Source organism: Periplaneta americana, chromosome 4 (genome assembly GCF_040183065.1).
Source record: "Periplaneta americana isolate PAMFEO1 chromosome 4, P.americana_PAMFEO1_priV1, whole genome shotgun sequence".
In the NCBI taxonomy this organism is placed as follows: domain Eukaryota; kingdom Metazoa; phylum Arthropoda; class Insecta; order Blattodea; family Blattidae; genus Periplaneta; species Periplaneta americana.
The window spans coordinates 76,134,105-76,155,149 of NC_091120.1; the positions used below are offsets into that span (position 1 = coordinate 76,134,105).

At 36.2% G+C, this 21,045-nt stretch overlaps 1 protein-coding gene across 3 annotated transcripts in view; it reads left to right on the forward strand.

Annotated features, from left to right (window-relative positions):
* Positions 1–21,045, forward strand: part of LOC138697977 (tyramine receptor 1-like) — a 689,651-nt gene that overhangs the window by 126,103 nt on the left and 542,503 nt on the right. For all 3 annotated transcript variants that reach the window (XM_069823608.1, XM_069823606.1, XM_069823607.1), the window contains exon 2: positions 5,329–5,460. The gene's annotated coding sequence lies outside the window, so the exon portion shown is untranslated. The remainder of the gene's footprint in view (positions 1–5,328; positions 5,461–21,045) is intronic.

The following is a 21,045-nucleotide window of genomic DNA, read 5'->3' on the forward strand; positions in this document are numbered from 1 at the left end:
TCCTCCGGTGAGTGTTTTGGCAACGACGAAGAGCTGAAGACGTCTGTCACACGCTGGTTCCATTCACAGGCGGCAGAGTTCTACGACAGAGGGATACAAAAGTTGATCCCACGATACGACAAGTGTCTCAATTCTGATGGTGGCTATGTTGAAAAATAGCTGAAACATTGTTGTAACCTGTTGCCAAAAAATGTTTTCCTGAAAGTGTGTTCTTTTTTTTTTAATAGGGAAACTTACTTTCTGGATGCGCCTCGTATATTCGTTTGCATGAAATTGAAGTTTTGACTAATAAACTCCACATGCTCACCATATCTTGACATAACATTAACCACTTTGCTGGAGAGGCTGTCTGTTTCGGAATTTTGAAACACACTTTGTAGCCGAATCGTACTCGAACCTTGTTGTACTGAAGACTTTTGTTGTGCTTGTACTCATAGCGATGGTTTGTTTCCTCCGTCTGTAAACACTGATAGATAATGAACGTGCACAGTACGTACTCTAGAGAATTGTACTAGATGGTGAGGAAGGATCAAAGGAAGAACCTCACGGGACACATTTCCAGTACACTGGCATATTTGTCACGGCCTTAATTATAAGATATATTTTTAAATCGGATTTAGTTCTCAATAAACTTTGTTTCTTTCCATCACATTATACTGGTAACGACTGCGTCTTTTTGAAGAAAAATATGTTGTTTGTATTATCTCTTATCTTAGCTCAAAATTCACTAACTATAACATTTTTCCACTTCGTAATTATAAGTCAGTGTCCCCATCAAGAAGTAAACGCGTTGATGCATTACATTATTTTATTTATATATTTTTATTTTTTATTCACATTTAGAAATATACTTATTCTTTAATGAAATTTCTCATAACGGATAACCATACCAATATTCTGACCGTCCGCCGTATTGTGATTGTTACAAGAGAACGAATATAAAATATGATAGACTACAGAGTTGAAGCGACATAAAAAGGCACTAGCGTAATTAAAATTTATACGCCGAACACGCAGTCGCGGTGAGACCAATGAACTGCTTTCCCTTACTCTAGGCCTATAGAGAAGTCACAAGTCCAAATGGACACACACAGGTGCCTCGGTTTTGATGCTTTGGATGAATTTAACTGAAGTAGACCAGAGTTTAGATGAAACTTTGATTCTTCTATTAAACATATTTTAGTCGCCCCCCTTTTGTTGGACAAGCAGTGGAATTTGTAACTGAAAATTTGAATTCAGTTCCTGCGGGCATGGAAGATATTTGTCTCAACTTAAGGACCTTTTATGTCACTAAAATTTTAACTTCGATATCTTAAAAGCGATGAGCTTGCGCAAAATGACAGTGTGCCCCTACACTTGTGTGAAATTAAGGGGAGTTGGTCATTATCGCATGCAAAATAATGGTAAAAATAGCCTCTCTTCAAGCAGTCATAAATATAATACTATTTATCACAGCTCTTTCATTTTTTTTTAGTGATATATGTATACACATTAAGCTTTGAAATGAAAAAGAATTGTTACTCTAGAGTAAATCTTTATCCTTAAATTATTTTTTTTAATTAAGCACAATTTTTTTTATAAATCCACTACATGTCTGTAATTAGGTACATTCTGTTCACTTATTATAGCACATATTGAATTGAAAATTTGACCACTTACTGCTAATAGATATTAAAACATACCCTACTAAATTTATTCATGTATCTATAATATTATGGGCATAGGGCTTATAGCAATCATCACCGTCAATGAATTAAAAAGGAATTGAAGATTAGTATAAGCCGTATGCCCACAATATTACAGATATTTTAATAATTTTAGTAGGGTATGTTTTAGTATATATTAGCAGTAAGTGGCCAAAATTTTAATTCAATGTGTGCTATGATAAGTGAATAGAGTGTATCTAATCACAGGCATGTAGTGAATTTATATTAAAAAAAGTGATTAAATTCAAAAATTAATTTAAGGGTAAGATTTACACTAGATTAACCATTCTTCTTTCATTTTAAAGCTTAATGTGTATACATAGGCTATATCACTAAAAAAATGAAAGAGCTGTGATAAATAGTATTACAATTCTGACCGCTTGAAGATAGGCTATTTTTACCATTACTTTGCATGCGATAACGTCCGATTCCCCTTAATGGTGATTCATAATAGTTATAATTAAAGGGCAGATCTGTATGAGTTGTCCCTAAAGATTAATATGCATGTACTGTGTTGCTACTGCTCGCGTATTATGCATGGACTGTGTTGCTACTAGTGTTGGGTAGTTCGCGAACTATTAGTTCTAATTGAACTAATCATTCAAGTGAACTAGATGAACTAGTTCGAAATTTTTGTGGAAGTAGTTCGCGAACTAGACGAGTCGTATCTGTGGAAGTCGTTCGCGATTTACACAGAGAAGAGGCAATGCATTGTGGGAAGCCGTTCTCACGACGAGAGGAGTGTTAGGTCAAGTTTCACAACACACTAATAATGTTTCTTCTTTAGACCCATAAATATACTAAATTCAGTGTTTCAAACATTCTGCACAACTTATAAAATACAGACACTAATACTGTATTATAATACATTACTCAGCTGATTATATTTGTGGTTAAGAGCAGATGAACATGAGTGGTTCAGTCTGGTTACATTGTGTTTGTATTGTTCGTAGCCAATATTAAGAAAGGGTTTGAGGTTAAGTCTGACAAGCGTTACTCAATGAAGTAAGCGGTACTGGTCCTTTATGGGATTTTATTACAATATCGTATCCCTTATCTTTTCTTGGAAATGCATTACAAAATCACAATTTCACGTTAACCATAATGGTCTCCATATTACATCCACAAATGCATGCTTTACTTATCTTTAATTTATTGAAGTAAATAGTAGGATTCAGGATATAAGCATTCCAACACACATTGTTAATTTCTACACTCAGAATCGCTACGTTACGATATGTCACGTACATTTTCCGTTAAATGTTACTTGAAATCCTCTTTAAAACTAAGGTAACTTTAATAGTTTCCGGTCATTTTTCTTTACATCCATACTGTGTTCGAATAGTTAGCATGTTCGAACTCCCATTGCACTGGGGTCCCGAATTCGCAACACGAAGCCTCTTATGTTGAATACATCAGTCAATGAATGGATTTTCATGTCCTAAATTTCATTCGATTTGTTTTTCGAATGTAATATCTGTCATATAGAGTATTCTTGCTCCATCGGCGCCGTTAGCTATATTATTTTGGAGGGGGGATATTAGGAAGTATAAAGAAAATTGAACTCTTTAAGATAGGCCTAACATAAAGTTTAAGGGCGTTATTTATTTAAATCTGTACTGGTGATTGCAGAATTATCAAGTAAAGCACACTTGTAAAAAAAATCTGCTCGTCTAATCACTCGTTAAGCCGGTTCAAGCATTTCTGCCCCGCGCCACTGAAACAGTCATTAGTTCAAACACTTGTAATGCCGCACTTCGACTCTTGTGACGTATTGTTCACTGACTGAAATAGGCTTACTGAACTCTCGAACAAATTACGTGTTCATAATAGGTGTATAAGATATGTATACAATACCAAACGATACGATCATATTTCATCATTTTTCGAATCCTTATCTTGGCTCCGACTCAACGATCGCAGAACTTTACACCGTCTTTTTTTTTTCTATTTCAAATTCTGCGAACCTCAGCCCCAAGTTATCTGTCGTCTCGTCTTGTGTATTTGTGCTCCAACCATAACCTAAATACTCGATCTCAGATCACCGGTACATTGAGTATACCTCATCATAACACTTCCCGATACTCTTCATCATTTACAGTTTCAATTTCTCCTCATTGGAACTCCCTACTTCATACCTTAAGGAGTTGTCAGACATTTACTAATTTCAAAACCCTGTTGTCAAATAGACTGCTTAGACTGTAGGCTTCCCTAAAACATAATTTTTCTAATATGATTTTTATTTTTAACATATATTTGTCTTTATTATTTTAACATTTCGATTCACATTACTATAATTTGTATGATTTTTAGAATTACATGTAACCAAATTTGTTTTCATTTTGTTATTATGATTATATTATTATTATTATTATTATTATTATTATTATTATTATTATTATTATTATTATATTTCTGCTATTGTATTGCTACTGTTGTAATACTGGTTGAGTGGAAGAGAAGGCTTTATGGCCTTAATTCTGCCAGTAGAAATAAATCTACTACTAATACTATTGCACAGTAATATGCACTGTGGAATCCCGACCACAAGTCACTCAGTTGAGTGCGCTCCTTGTATAATGGCAATTGACGTAATATAATGTCGAATTTGGAATTAGACCACAAAAGGGAAAAACACTGAAGGAGAGGGATTCGATCCGGTGCTGTGGATTGAATTTCGGCGTAGCTCAGTGGTTAGAGCACATAGTATGTAGAACCAAGGATCCGAGTTCGATCCCCGGCGCTGGAGCGAATTTTTCTCCTCTAATAATTGTTACCATAACAGATATATTCTGTAGGACCAAAAATTAATCTTTACGTAGATTTCATAGTGTGTTTTGGGAAAGTCATTAATTGAATTCGCAATAAGCTCAGTCAATTTAAGTGAGCAGTGTATTACGATAATAAATTATTGGAAGAATTTTTGTTTTTTTCTTTAAATGTGCAGAAATTTGATCTGAACAAATGTAACTTCTTGTTCTACTATGTAATTTTACAGTTCTATATTTGTTTGGATCAAATTTTTGTACATTTAAAGGACAAAACTAAAATTCTTTCAATCTTGTATTATCGTAATACACTGCGCTCTTAAAGTGACTGAACGTAAGTAGAGGGTACTCAATCAATGACTTTCCCAAAAGAGCTAGGAAATGTTTAATATAAAATGTATTTTAACTCGAAAAGGAAGCAAAATTTTATCGAACTTTTTTGTTCGAAAAAAAAAGAGCCCTGAAATTAATGGCATTACTTACGGTTCACTTTGTATATTGACGAAATATTCAAGCCTCTTTTTTTGGACACTGTATTATTCGTGGAAAATACAATGGTAGTAGTAGTGGTAGTAATGCCGAATATAGATCTACAAGCAATAATTATGATTATGTTCACGTTGACTGTGACGACGAAGATGAGTTCTTCTCACGTTCTTTCATATTCTCCGCTCGTGACGCGTGAAAGAGTATAAACCTCTGAAGAGCTGAGCTTTTTCTTTCTGCAATAGGTGTTGAAAATAAATCTCTTCTCAATAATAGACGCTTCTTTCTTATTTAAATATATATTGGAATTCTGGATAAGCGCAGAGTGAAGAGCTTACTTGTAACATATGTGTTTTTTTTTTTTTCAGGTTGAGATATCACCACTTACACGTGTCCCGTGTTTGTGTGCATTATCTCTTCCAACATCTGGCTTAAACCACTTCACATCGACCAGCAGTCTCCGAAGTTAACCGGAAGAGAACTATGAGTAGCATCTGATGGTGAGTTATTAATTATTATTCTAGTAGGCCTGTAATAGTTATTTCTATATTCGGAAATGATTTTATTTGTATGTTAATTCTGTCTGAGTCCATCAAGATAAGTTTGAAAATGAAATGGGTGCGTCGTTATCTTGTGTTACACAATATAATGAGAGAGGAAAATAAAAATTTCGCGAGAATGGGGTTGTTGCGTGAGATGTGAGAACATAAGCGATTAATAACAATGGTTTTATTAGAGAAGAAAAATTCGCTCCGGTGCCACAGTAATAAGCACTGTTGGGCAAAGAAAATATTAATTTTTGTCCTACAGAATATATTTATTATAGTAACAATGAGTATTACTGTGGAATCCCGGCCACCAAGTCACTCAATTGAGTGCGCTCCTTGTATAATGGCAGTTGACTTAATATAAATGTCAACATACAGTATATGTCGAACTTGGAGTCAGGCCAGAAAGGGAAAAACACTAGAGGAGAGGGTTTCGATCCGGTGCTATGGTTAGAACTTCGACGTAAGTCAGTGGTTAGAGCACTTGGTACTTAGAATCAAGGCCCCAGGTTCGATCCCAGATGCCGGAGCGAATTTTTCTCTTCTAATAATCATTGTTACCACAACAGATATATTCTGTAGGACCAGAAATTAATCTTTACGTATATATAAGCAATTAAGAAAGGATTTTCGTCTTTTTCCGTTTTAAATATTTGTTTTGAATCTGTTCAAATTTTATTCCAAACATTATTTTGAAAATTGCTAAGTTACAGCTTTAACTTCTGTAACGTTGTTTTCTTTAACTAATTTGTTAATGTCTTCATTAATCTCCGGAATTGAAGATACTGCATGAATGAGTGAAAGATGAATGTGAGGAACAACGTTTAAAAGTAGGCGAAAACGCGTCCTTGCTAGGGAAATTGGGGCGCATTAGTAAACTCCAAGTCTGTTGACCACTTGTCCCACTCCGTTTTTCACCGTTCCATTTGATGGGACACAAGAGAATTCTGAAAGAAGGCCGAAAATGGACTTAACTTCAGTAGCTACCACATTAGGGGATATCCAAATCATGACAGAATAGTAACAGAGCAGATTCTTAAAAGAATATTAAAAGCTCTGGGAGCGAGTTGACATTCCAGAATGAATGAATGAATGAATGAATGAATGAATGAATGAATGAATGAATGAATGAATGAATAAATGAATGAATGAATGAATGAATGAATGAATGAATGAATAGGAGGAAATAACGCATGAATTTTTAGTCTCAGTGGTACACGGTTCGCAATTTCTGTTTTCCGAAACGGATTTACGTCGCATTTTTCCTTGCGTATTACATACTGTTCACACCAAGGATCCAATCCTACATCCCAACAATCCTCAAATTTCGGGATTGGTTGACTGGGCTGGACTCGATTTCTTGGCAGTGCGACAGATGTTGCCATCAGAAATTGAATCACTTCTGTTCGAAATGAGAATGGCAAACATGCCCCACTCTCAATTTAAGTCAGGGACACAAATTCATTTTCTTCCTTGGTATGAATACACATTCTTCTCCACATTATGTCCGCAAGGTCGATATTTTGTTGGCATTATCTCACAGGCAATTTCCTATTCTTCTGAAATGAGACAACTCATACTGCCTGTGGTTTTACGTGGTTTTCCTAAGGCGCTAAGACACTAAGACAAATATTGGGATGAGCGCTAAAACAAATCTCCTCTCCCCACATTAATTTCGGCATTTTCCAAATTTAAGTCTCAGGTTTTTGTTTTCGCTGTGTGTCGCCTTGGGTAATTACTTCAAGGTGATCCTACTCCCAATGTCACTCACACAGCACAAGGATTCGGATCATTTTTCTAGCGAGGACTGCGGCGTTCCTCTCTTCATAGGCTTCTAACATCTTCGCGATCCTACTCTGTTGCTGTTCTCTCATGCTTCGTTCTCCCCTCACCCCCATATGGTAGGTGTAGTGACGGAAAATGCGAACATAAATATTTGAAAATCCAACTGGAGGGATTTCACTGAATCGTTCCTCAAATGCCTTATCGTCGTTGTTCCTGCAATAACTCCTATGTGACATATTTGTCAATTTTCAGATTTTTGCTCTATTAAATAACTTAAAGAGTGATACAACAAATAATAAAAAACCCTATACCGGTATGTAATTACATTTCTTTCTTTCGAAAATGTAAGAATACACAGTCTTCTATGTACTACTGCCATAGAATGAATAAATGTGTTTTTTATTTCTACTGAAACATTTTATATTTTGCACATAGGAGTTATTGCAGGAACAACGATGTAATCTAAGTTAGTCAAAGACTCCACAAATGCAGCATATTGTGAATCCGTAACATTAGACACAAACTTGCTTAGGTTTTGCATTCTTGCATTTGTTGTGTCCACAAATTAAGTTTCATTCGAAATGCTTTAATTTTATTGAACAAATCAGTAATCCGGAGATCTTTACCTTGGAAGGAAATATTTAGATCATTGTCAGGAAGCCAAGTCTACAAGCCAGGAAGGGTCGATCAGCTGTTACGTCATCACAGCGTAATGCACCTTGCCCTGCCCTAGCTCCACGTATGTGCACTGAGTGCAGATTGCCCTCTGTGAGGACGACTGGTATATAGCACTCTTAGTATTGATTTTGAATGTTGGGATTTTGACCTTGTTAACTTATTATGAGCGCATTTCACAATTTCCATTCACTGTATCATAAAATTGAGTATGACTTCATTAAACGTTATGCCCAATATCCAGCTGAATTGTAACCAATATTTCTTTATTGGTATCTGCATTAGATACATCGCAGTGTAGTAACATGGACGAATACCAGACAATGCGGCAGCATTCTGAATACTTTAAGAAACTATGATATAATCTGAACCACATAAAATGTTATATTTTCGTTGGGATAATTGAGGCGTTCTCTGGCACAAGAAATTAACTACAAAATCTTGAATTTGTGATAAAGAGTATCAAACATATTAGATATGGTATAAGAGCATTCAGATGTTTATAGAGGGCGCTGTGTTTTTTGGAGGGGAATACTATTTTGTCAGGGGGAGATGTATTATTAAAGATCTCATATTTGCTGATAAGCATATTATAAAATTAAAAAAATGGTGCATCAAAAACAAAGGCAGTAATCAGTTGGATACTAATAAGTTTTAATTACAAATAATCAATTGACTGAATTATAACTTCACTAGTATATAAATGTTCTTTAGTAGGCTACCAGTGTTGAAGGACCTTCATTGTCTCCTCGATGACTAGATCTTCACGTAATGTAAATGCTGATAGTTACATTGATGTTTCAAAGTATTATTTTCTTTTAACCTTTTGCTAGATTTACATGTAAAATTTAATCGTTTTTCTATAGCACAAGTTTTTAGACCAAACGCTGCTTCTTTTTTCTCTTCTTGTTTGTAATGCATGCTCTTAACTGTACACAATTGGAATACATTTAAATGAAATGCATACGATTTTAGTGCAGTTTTGAATTTAATTTCTTATTCATATTTGTTTAAGAATTTAATTAAGTAGGATAAATGGACACAGAATAATCTCTATAATATTGTTATATACTTTCATGCTCATGTCTGTGTTTTTCACTATCATGCCATAGTTTTAAGGGAAAATTAAGTGGTAGAACTTAAACTGAAGAGATTCGAAACGGCATGGAACTGGAATCCGGTGTGGCTTAGTGGATAAAGCGCCGTCACGCAGAGTTGAAAACCCGGGTTCGAGTCCTGGCGTTGGGGAGAATTTTTTTTCTTTCCATCTTTCATCATATGGTAAAGCAGAATTCCTACACAGAAATATCGTATGTACTTCGGTACATCATAATAATAGATATGCATAAGTAATCACTTAGTGATTCAAGACTGCGCTCATCTCGTCGGATCCCAGCCACTTAGTCACTCGTAATGAGTGCACCTCTGTACTAGTGCGTTGGATATTGTGCCACTGTCACATATTCTGTGACACAGTACATGAGGGTAGGGCACCAAATGGAAAACTGAGTGGTATAACTTAAACTCAGGGGATTCGATCCGGCATCGGAACTGGAATCCGATGTAGCTTAGTGGATAAAGCGTCATTACGTAGAGTTGAAAACCCGGGTTCGAGTCCCGATATCGGAGAGAATTTTTGTCTCTTATAACCATCCTTCATCATATGGTAACGCAGAATTCCTATACGGAAATATCATATTATGTACTTCGGTACATTATAATAATATAATATGCTTAAGTAATCACTTAGTGATCCAAGATGGCGCTCATCCCGTCGGATCCTGGCCACTTAGGCACTCTGAGTAATGAGTGCACCTCTGTACATAGTGTGTTGGATATTGTGCCACTGTCGCATGTTCTGTGACACAGTACATGAGGGTAGGGCACCAAATGGAAAAGTGAGTGGTATAACTTACACTGAGGGGATTCGATCCGGCATCGGAACTGGAATCCTGTGTGACTTAGTGGATAAAACGTCGTCACGTAGAGCTGAAAACCCGGGTTCGAGTCCCGGTGTCGGAGAGAATTTTTGTCTGCTCTTTCCATCCTTCACCACATAGTTTTAACATCGTTTGACTAGTTCCGTCTTCATACATAGAATGACTGATAAATCAATATCTTTCTGGGATCAACCATTCCAACCATACCTCTAGACATAAATCCTCAAATCTGTTTAATGTAGTGTCGTTTCTCCATTTTATGAACGTAAATCGTCCATGTAGGTGATTTGATATTTAAGGCGATACGCTACTGAAATTGTTAAAATCCACAATTTTTGAGCAAGAGAGTTGAAATGTTTACTGAATATGCATATTAATATCATAATCGTACAAGGTAAATTTCAGTCTTTTCTCATAAACACTTAAAAAAATTAACTTTCTTTGTTTTATTTTTTTTTTAATTTTTAGTGAAAATCCTATTTCTATAATAATAATAATAATAATAATAATAATAATAATAATAATAATAATAATAATAATATTATTATTATTATTATTATTATTATTATTATTATTATATCTACTTTTTCCTTAAAGGTAACACTGTATTATTGTGTAATGGGGCATTAGTAACGCCCTACTCTAATTTGTTCATTTGTAAAAAAATACCGTATATAATTTTTTTCAATGTTCAAACATTAATAAAGGAATAATACTGTTTTACTTATAATTCTCTAGCAATAAAATTATGTTGAATACAGCCAATCAAATCCTCAATTTCACAACAGAGATATTAATGAATCAGTACGCAAAGTTTCATCACTCTAGCTTTAACTACCCGTACGGAGAATCAAAATTAAATACCTGTTGAAATCGTAGAACATTTCATTTTGAGATAAATTTAAAGCTTTGGTTAAACATAACTCGTGCATTAACACAACTTCTACCAAATTCATTTGTAGATTCAATACACTAATATTATGCCATTGACTTTTCACGAAAATACTCCTCATGAAACCGTACTTTTGTTTGCGAAAATAAACAAATTATTAAATTTGTCAAAATTCCACTATTTTCAGCAGCGCATCGCCTTAATTCGAGCATGTTGATTTGTTCTCAGTCGCCCTCCTATTTCATTTGGTTTGTAATTATGACTCCGATATAACTTATTTACTGCGTTTTAGAAGGGTATATAATGCTCTTCGCCCAGTTTTCATCATTTTCCGTCTCTCCCAGCTTAATTAAATCCCTCGAGGCTGCCACAGTGTTACAAAATGTGAGTTGGGCCTCCGTCCTGATTATTTTCTTTCCCCAATACTGAAATGATATTCATGGTACAGTGTAGTCGTCACTGCCCGCAGAGATTTGCAGGCTCACTAGAAAATACTCGCCTCGGGGTAATGGGAAGAACAGGGACTCGTACACAGAGAAGGCAACTCCCCTCACTCGATTTGCTCTGCAAGTTAACGTTGAACTGATGAGAACTTGCATTTCCAGTCAGGTAGCTTCTTTTGTAAGATCTCGTCATCGGTGGTCCTGTAGTCTAATGCTATTCATTGGGCCTAAAGTTCGCGGATTCATATCGATCCGAGGGCGATGGACCTTAAAGGACTACTGTTCGTTCACTGATGTTTGAGCCAGTAGAAAGGGGTGGCAGCGTATAGGGAATTACAAGTATGGATACTTTGCGTCTGCATCTTTGATGTAGCAGGACTGATTTCAATTATCTTCAAACCAGCTTGAGCGTGAGATTCTGCCTTTTCCCTAGAGTTGCCGCTGACATCACACCAGCTAGCAGTCGACACAGCGGAATATAACAGACATACAATTAATATATCTAGGTACATCATGTACTCAAATAAAATAAATTGGACGGATGAAATAATAAATCCGTCATTATCTGTAATGTGTAAACTCTACAATTCCTTTATAACGAGAGTTGTCCACACCTGTGGAGTAACGGTCAGCGCGTCTGGCCGCGAAACCAGATGGCCCGGGTTCGAATCCCGGTCGGGGCAAGTTATCTGGTTGAGGTTTTTCCGGGGTTTTCCCTCAACCCAATACGAGCAAATGCTGGGTAACTTTCGGTGCTGGACCCCGGACTCATTGCAACGGCGTTATCACCTTCATTTCATTCAGACGCTAAATAACCTAGATGTTGATACAGCGTCGTAAAATAACTCAATAAAATAAAAAATACATATATAACGAGAGTTGAGACGTTTACACCATCAACAATTAAAATATGTAATGGTTTGATAGCGCTGAAAATGGAAAAAATAAAAAACTCCTATGAGAAGTAAACCCACATGTCTATTACATTGAATACAAATATTAAACGAATTTGATACATAATTTTATAATCTATTATATTATTTTATAATATAACTGAGAAATAAGGAAAAGCTCTTAACTTAAATTTATTTGAAGCAAAGCCGATACTAGATTATGCAGTAAGGAAGGCGATGTTTGGATCGTGTGTCTCGACTCTTACATTCAAGTATTATCTAGGGACTCTTAGCGCGTGCTCGATTACACTAACCTCTAGCGCTTGAAAGTGAAACTAAATGCCGGCGCACAGAAAAACAAAACAGGAAAATTCGCTCACTGTCCATTGTATATTATAATCCCTATTCGCTGGGGATAGTATCTCTACAGGTTGTAGCCAGTGAAGGATATCGGTACACGACACTTATAAAGAAGCCAAGCGCTGTTGCAACACGTTATTTGAAGAGCAGTCTGATTAGTTATCTAGTTACGAGTTGAATCTAGTTTCATGTTAGGATTAAAGTAATGTTGCCAGACATCCCGTTTTCCCGGGGACAGTCACCGAATTTTTGTTTTTGTCCCTGAAATGTCCCCGAATTTAATAATTTGTCCCCACAGTACCAGAGCGTGCGGGGAGAGCCCGCAGCGTGAAGGTAGTATGATCGAGGTCAAATGGGGCAAGTATTATTTTCGTGGATAACGCTTCTGTATGCATGGGTTTAAGACCAGACTGTAACTCCCACATGTACTTGTCGAAAATTCCGCACTTTCAAATTGCACTTTCGTCATTCCAAGCACCGAGCAGAAAGGTTTGATAGAATTTAGTTTAACGCCGGACAACGGGTGGGTCGCGCAGCACACTTTGAAAACCGGCGCTTCCTTGACGTACTCAATGTAAACATCACGTGCTTACCTACTTCACAATGCGGAACAGGTACGTATATTGTAACTTGACTGTCAACTGGACACTGCACAAAGAACTCACAGTACAGTAGGCCTACATAAAAACAAGTCAGTCACAGTTATTTACTTTGCAGTTCTTGCGCTCAAGCCAAGAAATCTGACCATTTCAGGGACAGTTACATGTCGCACACATCACATCATTATTGCTTTTTGTGTCATTTAACTCTAATTACTACGCGCTTACTTATTTACTTACAAATGGCTTTTAAGGAACCTGGAAGTTCATTGCCGCCCTCACATAAGCCCACCATCGGTTCCTATCCTGAGCAAGATTAATCCAATCCCTACCATCATATCCCACCTCCCTCAAATCCATTTTAATATTATCTTCCCATCAACGTATCGGTCTCAACAAAGGTCTTTTTCCACACGACCTCATAACTAACACTATATATTCATTTCAGGATTCGCCCATACATGCTATATGCTCTGCCTATTTCAGACGTCTGGATTTAATGTTCTCAATTATTATGTCAGGTGAAGAATACAATGCATGCAGTTGTGTGTTGTGTAACTTTCTCCATTATCCTGTAACTTCATCTTAGCACCAGATATTTTCCTAAGAACCTTATTCTCAAACACTCTTAACCTCTGTTCCTCTCTAAAAGTGAGAGTCCAAGTTTCACAATCATACAGAACCGTTAATATAACTGTTTTATAAATTCTGACTTTCAGCTATTTTGAGAGCAGACTGGATGACAAAAAGCTTCTCAACAGAATAATAACAGAAATGTCCCATATTTATTATGTGTTTAATTTCCTTCCGAGTGTCGTTTATATTTGTTAGTGTAGCTTCAAGATACTTGAATTTTTCCACCTCTTCAAAGGATAAATTTCCAATTTTTTCACTTCGTGCTACGTTCTAGTCACGAGACAAAATCATATACTTAGTCTTTTCGAGATTTACTTCCAAATCTATCTCTTTGCTTGCTTCAAGTTAAATTCTCATGTTTTCCTTAATAATTTGTGGATTTTCTCCTAACATATTCACGTCATGTGCATAAACAAGCAGCTTACGTAACCCGTTCAATTTCAAACTCTCTCTGCTATCTAATTACTACGCGCTATGAATCAAAAGTAACTTCTACCCCATTTGACTTCTGTGTATTGCCTCTAGTATCTGTGTAACTAATCATCGTACTATGACGGTTTCTATCTAGAATTTCATCACCACAATATCTTCTATCACGCTATTCGTTCTTCGAAGACACCATTATTTTAGTATTCACTCTTTATATTGTCGAAAAAAGGGCATGGCTGTAAGAAGGGAGGGTTGTTACTTGTATAATTGATGAATACTCTCAAAAGTGTCACGATATTATTATTTATTATTACACACTGCATCCCAACGGAGGTAGATTCTTAAGCCTCAATATACTGACATATAATTTACAATTGTAAATACAGAGTAAAATGAGAAGAAGAAGAAGAAGAAGAAGAAGAAGAAGAAGAAGAAGAAGAAGAAGAAGAAATTAATTTGTATACTAAAATCTGATTTAAAATATATCTTAAGAGTGTAAATGAGTATTTAAAATTCGATACGATTTTTTCAAAACTATTATGACAATGTCATCTATTAAAGATTTAGGTAAACCAAATTGTTTCCTGAACGTATTAAAGAATTTTGGAATAACACGTCTATGTGTTTAACTTGGTATTTTCTAAGTCCTCCATAGTTGGCTCATAATTGTCTTTCTTTTCTTGATGACCTTGTCATATCTAATAAAATTGTAGGATCTATTACGAAGCTATATTTGGTGGTCTTTGAATACGCCAATATGTTTATGCGACTAGAAGAGCCATTTGTTGCTGTACAACTTACTTCGTCTTCCTCTTCCTAGGATTCTTCTTCAATGCTGTAGCATTTAAAGATCTCACTTTATGGTGTCGAGCATTACGCAGTAACAGTAGAAATAAAAACTGTTCGGTTTATTATTCAGAAGTCTTCATGGGTCCTTTTGCGGACCAACAATATATGCATAATATGCTTACTGAGGCTTTTAAGGAGCACCATTTATTAAGGGTCACGAAATTATTGGAAGAGAAGAATTGCTTCTTAACCAGAAACCATAAATAAAACTCTGAAACCATTCTAACTGAAGATGGTCTTTACACATACTTTGCACTATATCGACTGTCCAGAAATTTGGATGTGTGATTGTGAAAACGCTGACCGAAAATCCCTGCACCCATAATATAGAAGTGAACACACATTGTGTAGCTATATACACTGTATAGGAAGGAAGTATTGTGCAGGACGACAGTAAACACTACAGAAAGCACAGCTTTCGATCCCTCCCAGAGCGTTAATTTTAAATAGTGTTGGGCTTATTGCCTTCCTGTGTTAAGAAATGAAATAAATAAATAAGAGGAAGGAAATCTCAACCGGAAACTCCATATTTATGATTGAAAATAGATTATTTCTTAGTGTAAAAGAATGTCAACTTATTGCTTTCATTCTAAGAAGTATGATTTCTTCCTTGTAGTTAGAAACTCAGAAGAATTCGATAGATAGGCTTATACGGTGCGTCTACTACTAACGAAGATATTGCGTTATTATCAGTTGATCCTTTCTAGCGTGCAAAAGCTTGGGAGCACAATAGCTTAATGTAGACACTAATATTTACCACAGAAACTGTTCCAAATGCGTCCATTCACACTGAGATAAATTATTGTTTCTTGATTTTCCGAAGTTAAATTATAAATACATTTATACCCCAATACACTGCTCCGTCGATTTAGTAGAAAGTCAATGTTCACCTATTTAGATATAACACGCGGAGCACGTTCTCTGCACTAGACAAGCATCATCTTTTGGTAGAGCAGTGGTGTTCAATCTATACGCATCCCATTGTTTACGTACAATATGTAAAAATGCTGACGTACTCATTTTATTATACTTTTTGATAATTGTTGCATTATATTATAGTTTTTATTGTAATATGAACTCTTGTTTTTCCTTCAATAACATTTTATGTAAATCATTACTATTATTATTGCATCAACAATTACTGTATAATAATAATTACTTTATAATAATAATAATAATAATAATAACAACAATAATAATCAAAATAAATAATAATATAATAATAATAAATAATAAATTTATTTATTCTCGTGGTGTTAAGACCATTAGATCGTCTTTCATGTCACCAGAAATATGTATAGTATATACAGCGAAAAAACATATTATTAACGTTCATTCAAACAAAATAAGAAGGTTTATAATAACATTACAGTAACGCAAAATAAAAAAGATAATGCAAAAACATTAGAAATTTTATATTTGTATATTATTAAACAAAACCGAAGATCTATATTAATATTGTCAGGAAGTAATGAACAATAAAAGGCGTTCAAATATACTGTGAAATAATGACTGGTCAGCACAAATGTTTGGAAGATAGACAGAATATTGTGATAAGTTATGTTATAGTGAACAACGTAATCACAAAACGCATTTACCACATCATTATTCGGCTTATCTTCACGCATATCAATTGCAAAACATTCACTTACTTCCTCTGGTGGCAGATAAGGCAAACAAAAAATGTGTTTGAGCCATTTATCTTGTGGTGTAGCCTATCAACATAATATATTTTAGCCAGACAGCGAGATTGAATTTTTCTCCACTCCGCTTTGTGCCAGATGAAGTTTCCAATCGATAATGTTATCGTTTCCCCACACTTACCTGATAGCTCTGTAGACAGCCATTTCAATGTCAACTACTGTAATTCGTGTTTCAGGTTTTACATACAATCATATCTACTTTGTTACTTACTTACAAACGGCTTTTAAGAAACCCAGAGGTTCATTACCGCCCTCACATAAGTCCGTTCCTATTCTGAGCAAGATTCACCCAGTCCCTTGCATCATATCCCACCTAACTCAAATCTATTTTAATAATATCCTCCCATCTTCTTCTCGGCCTCCCCAAAGGTCTTTTTCCCTCAGGTCTTCCAACTAACACTCCATGTGCACTTCTTGCTTCACCCATACGTGCTACATCTCCTGCCTATCTCAAACGTCTGGATTTAATGTTAGTGAATACAATGCATGCAGTTCTGCGTTGTGCAACTTTCTCCATTCTCCTGTAATTTCATCCCGCTTAATATTTTCCTAAGTACCTTATTCTCGAACAACCTTTAACGTCTGTTCCTTTCACTTCTGCAAAATTCCGTTAAAAAGGGAAATGCAGCTGTCTTGATTTTTGTCTTCCAGCAAATATTTGTCGAGAAGTGTTACGTGGTATAACCACAGTCTAGTATATACAGTCATGAAGCTTGCGTTCTGAGGGTACTAGGAACAATAGACTGTACCGGTACTATTTCGCATTGTCATATGATGCGATAGTAGCGATCAGCATCTATCTATGAATGCATATTTCCTACATATTGAGCTTCGTGACTGTATGTACTAACTGTGGTATAACAATAGACCTAATTGTGATCTTGTTTCATTGCGTTCTGTATAACACGTGAAGGTTTTTCAAGAAATAAAATTCACCTAATGATTGGATATTCTGTTGCAATGAGACACATTCACTTGTATCTTGATTGTGGTTATCAAACTGACTTAATGATGGTAGTGATAAGCCTAGTCCCGCAAGACTTGGTAGTGCACCTCCATAGAATACGTTCAAACATTCTAGAATCTTCTCTCCGTTCTTAAATAATATTGTTTTTCCTCTATTTGTACCTTCGATAATAGGTTCCATCGCTTGACACACACACGCATGCATACAAAAACATACGAGTACACACTGTGTAATCTGCGGAGGAGTCCAGAAGTTATTGCAGTCAAGTGACACGCAAACATTGACTTCAACGTCCGAGCGCAGAGTTCATTAAGAAAAATCGGGCCAACCGCAGGGCCAGAAATAAACATCCATTTTTCCAATCTAAAATATTTTCCACCAAATATCTAATTCGTACTGTCGCAAAAGCAACGAACATGTCTTAAGGGGTTAGGTACAGCTTACAGCAGTAAAATTTCGGAAATATTTAACATTTCTTTCCTCCATTACTGTATCTTGTACAATAATGAAAATTAGTATGTAGGCTATAAAACACTGTTCTGCTTACTTACTTACTTACTTACAAATGGCTTTTAAGGAACCCGAAGGTTCATTGCCGCCCTCACATAAGCCCGCCAGCGGTCCCTATCCTGTGCAAGATTAATCCAGTCTCTATCATCATACCCACCTTCCTCAAATCCATTTTAATATTATCCTCCCATCTACGTCTCGGCCTCCCTAAAGGTATTTTTCCCTCCGGTCTCCCAACTAACACTCTATATGCATTTCTGGATTCGCCCATACATGCTACATGCCCTGCCCATCTCAAACGTCTGGATTTAATGTTCCTAATTATGTCAGGTGAACAATACAATGCGTGCAGTTCTGTGTTGCGTAACTTTCTCCATTCTCCTGTAACTTCATCCCGCTTAGCCCCAAATATTTTCCTAAGCACAACACTGTCCTGCTATATGAAAAAAATATTTTTGTGATTTAAAAAAAATGTTTACATTTTTTTTTTTCAAAATTCACTTTACTGTGCAGTGATGAAGCATTTCCCACATAACTGAAAAACTATCCAACATTCTTTGATTAAATTTTTTGTGTGAATTTATGTATGTCATATGTACAATATGATGCAAGATCACTTCTCTATCTTTGATAGATTGTCTGATAAAAAATAAATTCATTTAAAAATGATCAGATATTAGTATTTTCTTCTAACACAAAAAAGAAAAAAAATATTATTTATTAAAGAATGAAGTTGAAAGAGCATGATATTGTAAACATGAGTTTCAGCAATAAAATAAAAGAGAGAGAACATGAAAAAGTTAACAAGTTTATGAATTATGAGGGAAACGCTTCATCACTGCACAGTGAACTACCACCATTTTGAATTTTGAAAAAAAAAAAAAATTAACCGTAAAATATTTTTTTCATATAGCAGAAGGACAGTGTTTTACACATACCAGTTTTCATTATTGTACAAGATACAGTAATAGAGCAAAAACAAAGTTGAATATTTCCAAAAATTTAGTGCTGTAAGCTGTACCTAACCTATTAACTGCAATGCACCCAATTAAACTGTGTCTACTTAACCAGCTCTGGAAGGAAAGCAATCAAAGAGACACATGAAACACAATACGAACAGTTTGTAGCGCATACCAGTGAGGAGTGATGAACAGAAAAAAAACTACTAAAGGACGTTTAAAACAGTTGTGTTCGAAGCATTTATTTTCTGAATACCTGGGATCATACGTTGACATAACAGTTCGCAGCAATATTTGCCTGTTATTACTATACTTCTTACATTATATCTTGGCATGCTAGTCCACACCTGTGGAGTAACGGTTAGCGCGTCTAGCTGCGAAACCAGGTGGCCCGGGTTCGATTTCCGGTCGGGACAAGTTATCTGGTTGAGGTTTTTTCTGGGGTTTTCCATCAACCCAATATGAGCAAATGCTGGGTAACTTTCAGTGTTGGACCCCGGACTCATTTCACCGGCATTATCACCTTCATCTCATTCAGACGCTAAATAACCTTAGATGTTGATAAATGCGTCGTAAAATAACCTAATACTAACCTAATCTTGGCATGCTTCTAAGAAAAGCGGGCAGATGATGAAGCTACTAGTGAAAGCCTACCAAACAGTGACCACCACACTACGCAGGAGAACTTCATGAATCTCATTTGAAGGCACAGACCCCTAAATTTGGGAGGTTTGAGTGTTCACTCCATCAGCGTGCTTCATTCTTCCACAGGATAGTCCAAGGCCAGAAGTCGTCAACATCAGTCTACTCTTGCAAGGATTCCAAGGCCAAAGTTGACGAATTGCTGTGAACACGTGGTGTTTACTGCCACGCGTTGTGTAACCTCAAGAATTGTGAAGAGCTTAGTGCGGACTTTCCTTATACTTAATTTGGTACTCCCATGGTCAATAGTTCTCCGTCTAGAGCAGTGGTCGTCAGCACTCGCTGAAATGTGTAACGGGTAAGGAGTGTATCGCAACACACACCGTCGTGTAGAAGGGAGAGGGAGTAACCATACCCGCCAACAGCCACGGATGCACGCTAGTGCAATGTCTTATCCCCTGGTAAGAGACACTGTGCTGATGACCGCTGGTTTAGAACTAGTAGTGTACAGTGATATAATAATAATAATAATAATAATAATAATAATAACAATAATAATAATACAACTTGTATGACTTGACGCTTTTCCGGCGTTTGATATAGAATAACTCTTCTCGAGCTCTCAGCCAGGTGAGTTGGAGATTAGCTTCCAAGCTTTCGACGGCTAGCTCTGCCATCTTCTTCAGGGATGAAGAAGATGGCAGAGCTAGCCGTCGTAAGCTTGGAAGCTAATCTCCAACTCACCTGGCTGAGAACCCGAGAAGAGTTATTCAATAATACAACTTACTTACAAATGACTTTTAAGGAACTCGCAGGTTCATTGCCATCCTCATATAAGCCCGTCATCAGTACCTATCCTGTGCAATATTAATCCAGTCTCCATCATGATATCCCACCTCTCTCAAATCCATTTTAATATTATCCTCCGAATCCAAGTCTCGACCTCCCCAAAGGTCCTTTTTCCTCCGGCCTCCCAACTAACACTCTATGTGCATTTCTGGATTCGCCCATGCGTGCTGTATGTCCTGCCCATCTCAAACGTCTGGATTCAATATTCCTAATTATGTCAGGTTAAGAATCCATTGCGTGCAGTTCTGCGTTGTATAACTTTCTCCATTCTCCTGTAACTTCATCCCTCTTAGCGACAAATATTTTCCTAAGAATCTTATCCTCAGACACCTTTAATCTCTGTTTCTCTCTCAAAGTGAAAGTCCAAGTTTCACAATCATACAGAACAAACGGTAACGTACCTATT